Source organism: Mixophyes fleayi, chromosome 1 (assembly GCF_038048845.1).
Source record: "Mixophyes fleayi isolate aMixFle1 chromosome 1, aMixFle1.hap1, whole genome shotgun sequence".
NCBI lineage: Eukaryota > Metazoa > Chordata > Amphibia > Anura > Limnodynastidae > Mixophyes > Mixophyes fleayi.
The window spans coordinates 269,474,046-269,487,783 of record NC_134402.1 but is presented as its reverse complement, the minus strand read 5'-3'; positions in this window follow the sequence as shown (position 1 = coordinate 269,487,783).

The following is a 13,738-nucleotide window of genomic DNA, read 5'->3' as shown; positions in this document are numbered from 1 at the left end:
TCTGCTGGATATTCCACGGTCAACTGTAAGTGATGGTATTAGAAAGTGGAAGCATTTAGGAACAATAACAACTCAGCCATTAAGTGGAAGACCATGTTAAATCACAGAGCGGGGTCATCGACTGCTAATGCACATGGTGTGTAAAAGTCACCAACGATCTGCTGAATTCAGTACTGAAGAGTTCCGAACTTCCACTGACATTAATATAAACACAAAAACTGTGCGGATGGAGCTTAATGGAATGGTTTTTCATTGCCAAGCAGCTGCATGCAAGCCTCACATCACCAAAACCATTGCAAAGCATCGGATGGAGTGGTGTAAAGCACACAGACACTGGACTGTGGAGCAGTGAAAATGTGTTTTATGTACTGATAAATCACACTTCTCTGGCAGTTAGATGGGCGCCTCTGGGTTTGGCGGATGCCGGGAGAACAATACCTGCCTGACTTTATTTTGAGAACTGTGAAGTCTGGTGGAGGAGTGATAATGGTATGGAGCTGTTTTTCAGAGTTTAGGCTAGGCCCCTTACCTCCACTGAAAGGCAATCTTAATACTTCAGCATACCAAGTCATTTTGGACAATGATATGCTTTCAACTTTGTGGTAACAGTTTGGGGATGGCCCTATTCTATTCTAACATGACTGAGCCCCAGTGCACAAAGCAAGGACTACAAAGACATGGTTTGATGAGTTTGGTGTGGAAGAACTCGACAGGGCCCGCACAGAGCCCTGACTTCAACCCCATCAAACTCCTTTAGGATGAACTGGAATGGAGATTGCGAGCCAGGCCTTCTTGTCCAACATCAGTGCCTGACTTCAAAAATGGTCTACAGAATGAATGGGCACAAATTCCCACAGAAACATTCCACTATCTTGTGGAAATCCTTTCAAGCAGAGTGGAGGCTGATATTGCTGCAAAAGGGGAAAAAGCTCCATATTAAAGTATATGTATATGAATATAATGTTATTACATTCCCTGTTGATGTAATGGTCAAGCGTCCGAATACTTTTGTCCATATAGTGTATTATAATGTTATTTGATGAGCTGAGTGGTGTTAGGTATGTAGGTAAATTGACAATCATGCCACAGATGTGTGTGTGTATGCCGAACTTAGTCATTACTATCATCTGCCACTTACATTTTACCTGGGGAAGGTGCAAACCTTATGTCTGAAAAGGATCGTAATTCTGAGTACGCCCAAGCTTGAACTGCTCGTATCTGCTTGGTAATGCCTTTACTCTACTTCAGCTACATTCAAGCATCCTTCAAGTGGTAGGCTGTCATAAGTGTCCTTTGCGTTCGAAGATCAATTGCAAACACTTGTTTTCTCTGGCATATAGTTCGCTTCTTAGCATGTGCAGAGCAATTTAATGCAAAATATAGCATGTATCGGCATTTGCGTTCCTTCATAAATCAGGCCCTGTGTGCTGAAAGCTTGCATGCAACTTCTACCCCAACATAATGAAGAAGAGAGAAAAACAGAAAGAGTTAAACCAATTTCCATGTGTGTGTTCAGAAGGGATTATTGTTTGCACTAATAAGGTTACATTGGAATGGGGTTTCTGTTTTGCTTTCTTTTGGATCAATAAAGATGGAATTTAGAAAAGGTTAAAATTGATGGACTTGTGTCTTATTTCCAACTTTATTAGCAAAGTGCTGTACAATAAATATGTAACTTTGAATTGTGACACAAATTGTGGGTCAACCTCAATATACAGGAAATCTTGGACGTGCTTATTGCAGACTTAAAAAAAGAGAAGTTAGCGGCGCGGACAACAGTGGTGACAGGTAGAAAATATGTGTCAGACAGCATGACCTTTTATCCCTGTGTTTGCAACATACATAGGGGGTGGCAGCACAGTAGGAAGTAGAGGGAGGCATAGTGGTGCAGGACTATCTAGATTTTGCTCTCTTCGTTGGAACAGGGTTGTTGCTTATGGCATTACATAGAGGGGGATCCAATGTGGTGTTGCCTTCAGCAAATTGTAGCCTTGTCATCCCTCAGTAAATGTATTCACTTTGATTTTGTTTGTTGCTGAGCACCATATAAATAAATAGAATGCATTAATATTACTTTTTTTTTTAATAAATATTATTGAGGTTTTTTTTTCCGAAAGTAATATGTACAGAAAATGAATCAGTACATTTCAGAATATTAGAAGAGAACTTTAATGACATTTCAGATAGGTTTACAATAACAGTACTTATATCTTGCATATAACAATCTGAAACAGTATTAAGGGGTTAGTCCAAAATGAGTTATTACTGCTGAGAGGCATACTCTGTACCAATATGGGAAGAAGGTAGGACTAGGAAGGGGGGGGGGAGAGGAGGGCTTGTTAGTATAGGATTGAGTAGAAAGGAAGTAATAAAGGAAAGTAAATAAAGACTCAATACAAAAAGCATGTTTTTCAAACATTAAGAACTGTGTTATGATAAAGCAAGGTGGTCCTGCCAACAATGCCATGTTGAGAGGAATTGGTTAGGGTGATCATTTAAGATGCTAGTCATATGTTCTAAGTTATATATTTGTCACAATTTATGAATCAGGGATTTTGCGGCTCTCAGCTTGTTTCCATTTTTCTAGCTATCTAGCAGCGGTGAGAATGTGGCTCGGGAGTTTCCAGGTAAGTTTATGAGTGTCAGGGGGAAGGCCGGGGAGAAGAAAGTAAGAGAGATGGAACGGAAACTTTGGATTGGTTATTTTATGGATAAGGTCAGCTATTTCTCTCCAGAAGAGGTTAATTTTTGGACAATTTCGCCAGATGTGGAACAGGGTACCTCAATGACCACAGTTACGTCAGCAAGAATCAGAGACTGTTGGATAAATAGATTTCAGTCTGGAAAGGACTAATACCAACAAAATAAAAGCATTTTCTTTTATCTGAGTACAGATTGAGGATTTAGCAACTGCCTCTCAGATTTCAGACCATTCTTCAGGATCTCTCGGCCATGTCCTCCTCCCAGCGTAGCTCCTGTAGCTCTTTATCAGGTAAATTGTTATTCGTCAACACCATGTAAAAAGTGGAAATTAGTCCTTTAGATCTGTGGACACAGGAAGACTCTAAAGGAGTTGGATGGCAAGGAGTTTGTGGGTCTATTTGACTGTTAAATAGGTGACGTATTTGCAAATATTGATATAAGGTTGGAGGTGGAGTCGATCATGGAGCTCAGGAAAAGTTGGGAAAAAACTCATAGGAACTATATCAGGTAAAAATCTAATTTTATGTTTTATCCAGTGGGGAAAAGATTTGGTATTCATACCCGGAGGAAATGCTGGGTTGTTCCAGAGAGGGAACATTCGTGTGGGATTGTATATAAGCTTGAAGGTGCATATACAATATTTCCATATTTCAAGTGAAAAGCAAACTGTAGGAGGGAGGGTGTCCTTTATATCAAGCCAGAATAGGATACTGGGAGATAACATCTGGAGAAGATCCAATCTTGTGTGGAGACGTGCGTGAGCTAAAACAGCTTGAGTGTGATGTGATGATAAGTAGTATTTATATAGGCAAAGAAGGCCCAAGCCACCCTTTTTAATATGCCGGTAAAGAACTTTTAGACGGACTCTTGGGCGTCTGCTGGACCATACAAACTGGGAGATACTAGACTGTACATCTTGGAGAACTAACAAAGGGACGCGAACTGGTAGGGTTTGAAATAGATAAAGAAGACTGGGTAAGATATACATTTTTATTGAGGCGACTCTACCAATCCATGATATGTATTGAAGTGACCAAGAACGAAGATCGCGCTTTAAAGTGGCTATTAAAGGGGGAAAGTTAGCTGCAAATAGTTTATTATAACATTTGGTTAGTTTGATTCCTACATATTTATTATGTTGTGAATGCCAATTAAACTTAAAAGTGTCTTGCAAGTGTTTTTGGGTGTTAGGTTGAAAGTTGAGAGCTAGGGCTTCAGTTTTGTCTTAGTTAATTTTAACTTTAGAAACTATAATTTTTAATTTTGGAAAAAACAGAAGGGATCAAAACATATGGATTCATGAGGGTAAGGAGTACATCATCTGCATAAAGGGCTAATTTAGATGACCTAGAGCCAGATTAGAGTCCGGTAATGTTTTGATTAAGGCGGATTCTAGCGGCGAGCGGTTCCATCATTAATGCAAAGAAGAGGGGAGAAAGGGGACATCCTTGTCTCGTACCGTTACGAATTGTAAAGGCCGGAGAGGCACAACCATTAGCCAGTACTATTGTTGAAGGATTGTAATACAACGATGTGATTCCATTAAGGAAAGGACCTTGAATATTGGCTGCGTTAAGATTTTAGCGCACAAAGAGCCATGAGAAGCGGTTGAACACTTTTTCTGCATCAAGAGTCACCACCAGAGCAGGAGTTTTATATTTATTAGCAGCATGGATTAAGTTAATGACTTTTCTCGTGTTATCCGCTGCTTGACGATTAGAGATTAAACCCACTCGGAGCGAGGGAATCACTCGGGCAAGTCGGTTAACTAAGATTTTGTCAAAAAGTTTTAAATCGAAATTTAATAAAGAAATTGCCCAGTAGGTCGTACATTGACTCAGGTCTTTTCTCTCTTTTTAGATTACAACTATATGGTGGCTCCAACTTTCCTTCCAAGGAGGATAGAATTAAAAAGGTCTATAAGCATGGGAGAAAGGGCAGGAAGGATTTCTTTATAATATGCAGGTGTGAAACCATCAAGGCCTGGGGCAGATGCGTTTTTGAGGGATTTGATAGTGAGTTTCAGTTCCTCAGGCGTTATCTCTTCGTTTAGAGAGGTCAACTGCTCGTCACTCAACATGGGAAGATTACAATGTTACAAGAAATTTTTAATTCTGGATCTGAGATACTTAGGAGGGGGGTTATCTGCCTGTAAGTCGTACAGATTCAAATAAAAGTCTTGAAAACAGTTTGCAATATTTGCGGATCATATAGTTTGTTAGCAGAAGCATCTTGTATATAGATAATTCTATTACAGGTTCTTTTGGAGCGTAGGCTACGAGCTGAAAGAGAGTCAGCCTTCTTTCCTTTTTCGGAAATATCTTTGGATTAGCCATTTTAGTGTACTGGCAGCTTTAGTTGATAAAATTTGTTGAAGCTGGCCTTTGAGAGCCAAGATTTGTAGATAGGTTTTACGTTTAGGGCGGCATTGATGTTTCTCAGTGAGAGAAGATATAACGGCTTCAAGGTCGTGTATACGAAATGATTGAATTTTTTTCAGAGCTGAAGACATGCTGATTAGTAGACCCCGAATTGTGGCCTTTTGAGCCTCCCATGTTATAGAGGGAGGAATATCTGGGGCGGAGTGTAATTCCCTGAACTCCATGATCGCCTGCATGACCTTTTGTTAATTTTTTTTTTTGGAAAGGAGGTCATTATGTAGACGCAAAGAACACCAGGGGTGAACAGCAAAACAATTGTCAATGTAAATGATCTGTCCAAGTAATGGGAATAATATCCGAGAAGCGCAACATGGGAGTGGTAGATCTATCAGTTAGGATCATGTCTATGCGAGTATGAATGTTATGTGGGACCAAGAAATGCGCATAAACGTGTGTTGATGAATTTAAAATTCGCCATGTGTCATATAGGTCATGTAGTTTAATCAGAGAGTTTAATTGATGAGAATCTCTTGAGGAGCGCAGAGAGGAGGGAGAAGGTGGAGAGCGATCCAATTTTATATCTAAGGTAGTATTAAAGTCTCCACCGAGAATAATACGACCTTTAGCAGATTGAGAGACCTTGGCAAAAAAGTCAGTGAAAAAGGGGCCCTGTCCCTCGTTTGGAGCGTAGAGAGTAGCTATAGTTACGGGTGTCTGGGAGATCAATTCAATAGAGATTGTGTATCTTCCTTGGTCATCTAATATCATGGAATGAACTGTAAGTGGAATTGAGTGATGAATTAAAATGGCAGTGCCACAAATTTTACGAGGGGATGTAGAGTAAATCACAAGGGGAAAGGTTCTGTTTGTAATGTCAGGGTGAGAGTAAGTAAATTGGGTTTCTTGTCGCAGAACAATATGAGCTTTTAGTCGTTTTAACTGCCGAAGCGCCGTGGTTCGTTTCTGTTGGGCATTCAGGCAGTTAACATTCAGGGAGATTATTCTGATGGTCATGTTGAATGGTGAAGATGAATGCTGTGTAGACCAACACTGAGAACATATATTGAGAAGCCAACAATTGGGTCATTAGGAAATGGGGGTTTTAGTATGAAGAGGGGAGGTAAGTCGGGCTGGGGCCAGGAGTCAAGTGATCAACTACCAGCCTGTTGTAGATAGTAGGACACATCCTGTGTGTCAAGGGGGTAGTGGGGGCTGTGACGGAAAGCCAAAGAAGTACTGTAAGGAGCATTAATATTACTTTTAAGTAATATTAATATTAAGTGAAAATTATATTAAATGTAAGAAAAATAAAATGTAATGGCATCCTCTCCATACTTGCATTCTAAAATATTAATACTGCATTTAAAATTTTAAAATGCACCATAACCTCTTAGGGTAATGCTCGCTAACCAATACAATATGTTACATGGTAAAGCACAATGCATAAAAAAATGCATTATTTTTCATGCGTTTTCCCATTTTTCCAGTACACATGTGTGAACGTGCCATTAATGTCTGAGATGGCATTGTGAGAACACATACATCAATACACTACAAGGGGTTGGGTACGTTAATCCGCGTACCACAGCGCCGACAACCAGCATGCCTACAAAGAAAGATTTAAAGATTTTAAAAAAAAAACCAATGTCAATATAATCAGACTCACCTAAAAACTGAAGGTGCAAAGTTCCGATGCCTGGATGGTGCTGACGGCAAGTAACTGCGAAGGCGGAGCTCTCCGGGACTTCACTTTTTTTGCTGTTCAGTCATGTGAGATCATGTGGGATCATGACTGAACCGCCCATGGAGGAAGAGCTGTCCTCGTCCAGCCGCCCAGATGAGCTGCACGAAGGACGCAGGAGCAATTGTTGAGCAGGTAACTAATGCGCAGCCTGACATTTCAACAGAAATGGATGAGGGGAGAGGCATGAAGGATGGCTGAGACAGGAGGCATGAGGGATGACTGAGACAGGAGGCATAAGGGATGACTGAGACATGAGGCATGAGGGATGGCTGAGACAGGAGGCCTAAGGGATGACTGAGACAGGTGGGATGGGGGATGGCTGAGACATGAGTGATAAGGGATTGCTGAGACATGAGGCATGAGGGATGACTGAGACAGGAGGCATGAGGGATGGCTGAGACATGAGGTATGAGGCATGAAGGATGGCTGAGACATGAGGGATGAGGCATGAAGGATGGCTGATCTCACTAACAATGTTTCAAGTAGTGATCTGTAGAACAGTTATTAGAGACTTTTCAGGTAAGACAAATAAATATTATTATTAAATAAATTAAAAGTTTGTGAAATACTTGTGTTACGAATATCGTAAAATTATATCTATGGTTTGTACTTTTAGTGTAGTAATTTTCCTTTTCCAACTTATTTCCTCATTTACACTATTATACATTAAGATAGGCAGTGAACAAAAGTGCCATTGTTTAAAAACAGCTATTTTAAAAACAAGGGGCACAATTTATAGAAATGGGGTCAAAAAAGGTACACAAGTCGAGAAAGGTTGGGAACCACTGTCCTGGACAATTAACTCTCCTTACAAGCTTCTAACAGCTATTCTGTCATACATTTCCTTGCAGCCTTACGAAAGTTTGCAGCAGGCTTCTAGAGTAAGAACAATTATTTATTTTAGTTATCAATGCCAGTGTTACCATTACTAACTAACTATTTAGGACTTCACTTCCATTTTAGTTGTCTGCAATGCAATGGCAAATGAAGCAAAACAGTTTATGATTCTGTATGCAACCATTTATTGAGACCAGCATTTCTATTAGTCCCTCAAGATGAATTTAGCACAGACCAGCATTTCAATTGCAGCCAGGGCTGGATTAACCATAGGGCTAACTGGGCTACAGCCCAGGGGCCTATGGCATCCAGGGGGCCCTTGAAAGTGCTCAGCTGCAGAGCACTTTCCCTGCAGTCCTTCTCCGGCGCGCTGTAGTCTCCTTACTAAGGAGATCTCGTGAGTCTCACTCTCACGAGATCTTCTCAGTAAATAGCGTACAGAGCGCCGGAGAAGGAGGTAAGTGCCGGGGGGGGGGGGCGCGCTTGCAGCTCGGGCAGCTCCGATCACGGGGGGGGATCCGCAATCAGCTCCAATCACAGGGGGGGGCCCTCACGGGGGAATGGAGGCCCCCTTAGCCCGGTGGCCTCCATTCCCTTAATGCGGCCCTGATTGCAGTATACTTTTAAACCTTCAAAAATAGTCAAAGTAAATTAATTGCAAAAATATATGAATTGCTTTGATCATCTCTGCTTGCAAAACTTTACATTTTAGGGGAAGAAAATTGGTAAGATAATTAAGGTGAGGATGGGTCAGTGAATTTGTCTATCATTAGTTCAGTAGGGAACTTTAGAAAGAGGTAGAAAAGAATGATTAATTAGTGATGACAATTAGTAAAACCTTTTTGCTGGTGACCGTGGCTGGTTCCTTCTGACCCTTTACTCTGCACCAGGATTGCAGGGTAAAGGTAGAGCATTGACTCAGGGCACTTTTTTATATATTAAACTTTGTTACCTTTAGTTAAGAGTAGAGATGGGCGGGCTCGGTTCCCTGAGAACCGAACCTGCCTGAACTTTGCCTATCCGAGTAATCGAGGCAAAATGTCACCGTGACGTCGTCGGATCTCGGGGCTCAGTTCTAACGATAATTGAAAATTTTAAATACCCACCTCCACAGCAATCCATCGCCATTTGACAGAAGGACAGAGCAGGGTGTAGTCACAGGCTGATTAGAGCAGGGACAGAGAATATACCTTATTCTTCATCCAATTCTGATAACAATTCTGATTACAATTCTGATAACAATTGATAGAGAAGAGAAGAGAGGAGGATAGAGGAGTCTTTTTTTTCAATATAATGCAAAAAGTGTGTACAAATGTAGAGATTGCGCTGAAAAATGCCATTCTGCCCACTGTCCACTTAACCACAGATATGTGGACAAGTGGAAGTGGTCAAACCAAAGACTATATGACTGTGACAGCCCACTGGGTTGGTCATTCACCTTCACCAGCAGGAACAGCAGCAGCATGTACACCACTACGTAACATTTGTCACAGACAGGCCACTATTTGTATCACCGGCTTCACTAACAGGCATATAGCTGACAATTTGTTACGCAAACTAAGAGATGTGATTGATACATGGCTTATACCACTTATGCCAACAATATAGTGCGAGCATTACAGCTGGGTGATTTCCAGCACATACCCTGTTTTGCTCACACCATCAACTTGGTGGTGCAGAGCTTCCTAAGAAATAACCGTGAGGTGCAGGAGATGCTTTCGGTGGCCCGTAAAATTTCAGGCCATTTCAGGCATTCTGCCACAGCATGTAGGAGTTTGCAGCAGCTCCAAGAGCAGTTTAACTTGCCCTGCCACCAACTTAAGCAAGAGGTGGTAACTAGGTGGAATTCCACCCTGTACATGCTGCAGAGGATGGAGGAACAGCGCAAAGCCATCCAAGCGTATTGCACAAGCCATGACATTGGGAAAGGAGGGGGCATGTATTTCACTCTTGCACAGTGGGGAATCCTTTCAGTGCTGTGCAAGGTGCTGAAACCATTTGAAGTTGTGACGTGTGAAGTGAGTGCAGATTGTGCTAGTTTAAGCCAAGTCATTCCTTTAATTAGACTATTGGAAAAGCAGCTTGAGAAACTGAAGGAGGAGATGAAAGCAAGCAATTCCGCAAAGTATGTTGGCCTTGTCGATCAAGTACTTAATTTGCTTCACAATGATCCTCGAGTAATTAAGATCTTGAACTCGGATCAGTACGTTTTGGCCACAGTGCTTGATCCAAGGTTTAAGACCTACATTGAGTCTTTGCTTCAAAATGATCGAGATGTTGCAAGGAGCTATTGCACAGCAAGTTGTCCGCTGAACTGGGCCTTGGCTTGCCGATGTGTCCTCCTTCAGTTTCTCAAGCAGCTGCTGCTCGTAAAAAATTGAATTGTCCAAAAAGAAACAGGGAAGACGCAGAGGGCAGACCAGAACAGTTAACATCTGGGCTGGTTTAAAGGATTTTTCTAAAAAATGTGTGACCTTGCCCATAACTCCATCCAATATGAGTATTAACATGCAAAGGATGGTGGAGGATTATTTTCAAGAGGTAATTGATATGGAAATGTCAGACAGTCCCTTTTCTTACTGGGAAGAAAAGCAGGCCATTTGGAAACCCATGTACAAACTTGCTTTGCACTACTTAAGCTGCCCACCCTCCAGTGTGTACTCTGAACGATTGTTCAGCACAGCAGGGAACTTAGTCAGTGATCGCCGTAGAAGGTTACTTCCCAAAAATGTGGAGAAAATGAAGTTTATAAAAATGAACTATATCTTCCACGAGGAAGGCCTTCACCATCCAAGACATCCAAGCACTGACTGTTCTCTAATGGCGGATTCAAGCGGCGATGAATTGATAGTCTGTGATGAAGACGTATACACTGGTGTTTGGGTAATTTCTCCTTAAGGGTAGGGTGTCATACACAAAGTGACCCCAAACTGGCTTTCTCCATTTCAGTTAATATTGTACAGTCTATAACGGCTGAATTTTTTGGTATTTTTTTTTGGTATTTTATACAACTGGAGGGGGGCCTAGAGAGACAGAAACCAAACTGCCTTTGTCCATTTCTTTACATATTTAAGTATAAGTGCAGGGTGTAATATACATCCAAAGACGATGGCTGCATTGTCAATATTCATAGATGGAGAGGAAGACAATCTGGTTTATGTGTCGAATTAATGAAGGCCTACCAGGAATTAAACAGTTTTTTTGGATAATTTATTAGCTTTACAATTACATTACTTATCCAAGAAACAGGTGGAGCACTAAATTCGGTTATTTTAGGCCCAAAAACATTGATTTTTAAACAAAATAGCAAAACAAAGCCAAACAAAACCAAAACCAAAACACTCAATGACGGTTTGGCAAAACCAAAACACGACGGTAATCCAGATCCAAAACCAAAACACGGGGGTCAGTGAGCATCTCTAGTTAAGAGCAAGATTTAGCACAGTAGAAAAATACAGTGTATTGGCTCGCATGTTCCTATTCTCCAATCATAAATAGTTTATGTTTTAATTAAAAAAACAAAGCAAAACACAACATTAAATATATAAAATAAAAATCAGTTATAAAAGGTAGAAAAACAAGATGTTCAACACATGACAGATTGCAGAAGGTATAGGTGTCTTGCAATTGGATCTTTGAGAAGACTAGCTCACTTGTAGCTCTTAAAAGAGCTATTACACATCAGTGAGAGGTAGTAATGATACACACAGATAAAATACACAATACAAACCAAAAGCAGTTTTTACTCCTGTCTTAAATTCAAATATGCACTTGAAATATTGAACCAGCCCTTGATGATTGTAGCAGAATGGCCAACCTATAAGAGGGGCTAGACTACACTGGGCCAAACAATCAAGGACTAGATTTGACTAGGTCAATGGACAAGGACTTTATGATTATGTGCATTTCCTCTTGGTTAGTCATGAGGACACACCACCCCCCTTGCAGACAGGATGGCTTTCAACACAGTCGAATAGTTAGTACAAGACAGTAGCTCTGGACAATGGGCTAAAATTTAAAATGGGCATGTAAACACAATTTACTGTAATCTGTGATTCCAAAATGACATGGTTCATCATTGGGACAGTTTCCACAGGAAGACTCCACAGTGAGTAATAAGTGAGTATAAGTCAAACAAACAATAGGTGGGCATTCAGAAATGACAATACCTTAATACATTTTCTGCATTTACACTAATATACAAGACACTCTGTGCTATAAATACAAATACATTTATGCAGTAACTTATTTCTTCTGATTTTCATGTGGGGGAAGGTGGATCTAGCCACAAGAAGATATATTGTAAAAAGGTCATCTCAAAAAAGGTAGACAGTGCTACTTCTTTATAGCAACCTCTTATTTATATAGCCACTCTAATTTACTATCAGAATGTGCTCTGCACAAACATACTTTACAAAATATATTAACTCATAAAACAGTTTTATCCTGTGTTTTAAGTTGGTGCTATAAAAAGTGAGCATAGTAGTTGCAAACTTTATATAACATTAAGGTCAAAATATTATTCACAGTAAACTCATCATGTTGGATATCTTAATAATAATTTGTGTTTCTATTAGAAATTATTTTATTCCTTTCACTTGAATGTTTTGACAGATGGTTTCCATTGTAAGATTCAACTGCTATGTCTTTGGAACCAAACAATGTTAATTTCCCATCCACCACACCTTACCACAAAGACATCAATCTCAGAGTGTTATTGTACTTTAAAGCACAAGAGCACCATTGATGTAAAACTTTTATGGATATTCGGAATGACCCCCCAGTGAACACTGATTTTAAAATCCTGTCTTGCCAGTAAAATTGCATGTTCTTTTGGGATACTGACTGAGGTTTTTAAGACTAATTTGTCAGTGAACAAATCTTATCCTAAGCCATGGAACTAAACTAAACTTATCTAAATGTTTTTTGCAGGAACTAGACTCCTATTAAACTTATTAAAATGATTTTCCTCTTTATAATATACATTTTTAATTATCTATCATGTACTCAAATAGTAGTTTGATGGGGTCCCTCCCATTGAACCCCAAACACCTCTTGTAAGCAGGGGTGCTGAGGGGGGGGGGGGCGGCTACAGATTACCGGGGCCCAGGCATGCCTGATTGGCACAGCCTTCACCTAAAGCAGCCAGGTATTTTTTTTCCCATTTTTTCCCATCTTTTTTTCACTATCTGGTGGCTTGCGTGTGCGCACCCGCGGAGTGGGGTTGGGAGTGTACTGGTTGATTAGGTGGAGGGAGCTGCCAGCTGCTTACAATCCCCGGGCAGTCTGCAGAGTGTAAGTTTAGGAGCTCTAATTTCGTGAGATTTCGTAATCTCGCAAGACTATCAGCTTCCCTACTCACTCTGCAGGACATTTCCACTCTGCCCCAAGACCGTACAGGTAAGTATGCTGGGCTGTGGGGGGGTGTCATAATGTGTCTGGACCAGTGTCGTGATATCTTTGGGGGTGACTTGATGGGATGTGCCTGAGGGCTGGTGTGATGTACCTGAGGGGTGGTGTGAAGTGGCTGGGGGATGGTGTAATGTGGCTGAGGGGCTGGCGTGATGTGGCTGGGGGTGGCATGATGTGTCCAGGGGTAGCGGGATGTAGCTGTGGTTTGGTGTGATGTGGCGTGATGTGGCTGGGGTGTGGCGTGATGTGGCTGGGGGTCGTGTGATGTGGCTGGGGAGTGGTGTGATGTGGCCGAGGGTGGCGTAATGTGGCCGAGGGTGGCGTAATGTGGCATGCTGTGGCTGGGGAGGCTGTGATAAATATACATTTTTTAGTATAATGTATGTATTATATACTATGTGATCTGTGTTATGTACTGTGTTCACTTATTGCTCGGTTTCCAATATTCCATGTAACTATACATTTTCCAAACAGGTCCCAACATTCCAGGATGCAGACAAGTATCCAGTATCAGGTTGTGAAAGTTGAGAACATAGAGAACTTACAGTTATTTATAAGGGTTAACCCATCACATAATTGTGGGGGATAAGGCCTAAATCAAAACTGCAGTGTAAATATGGTATATTAATTGAATTCATTGATAAGTTGAACTACTGAAGTG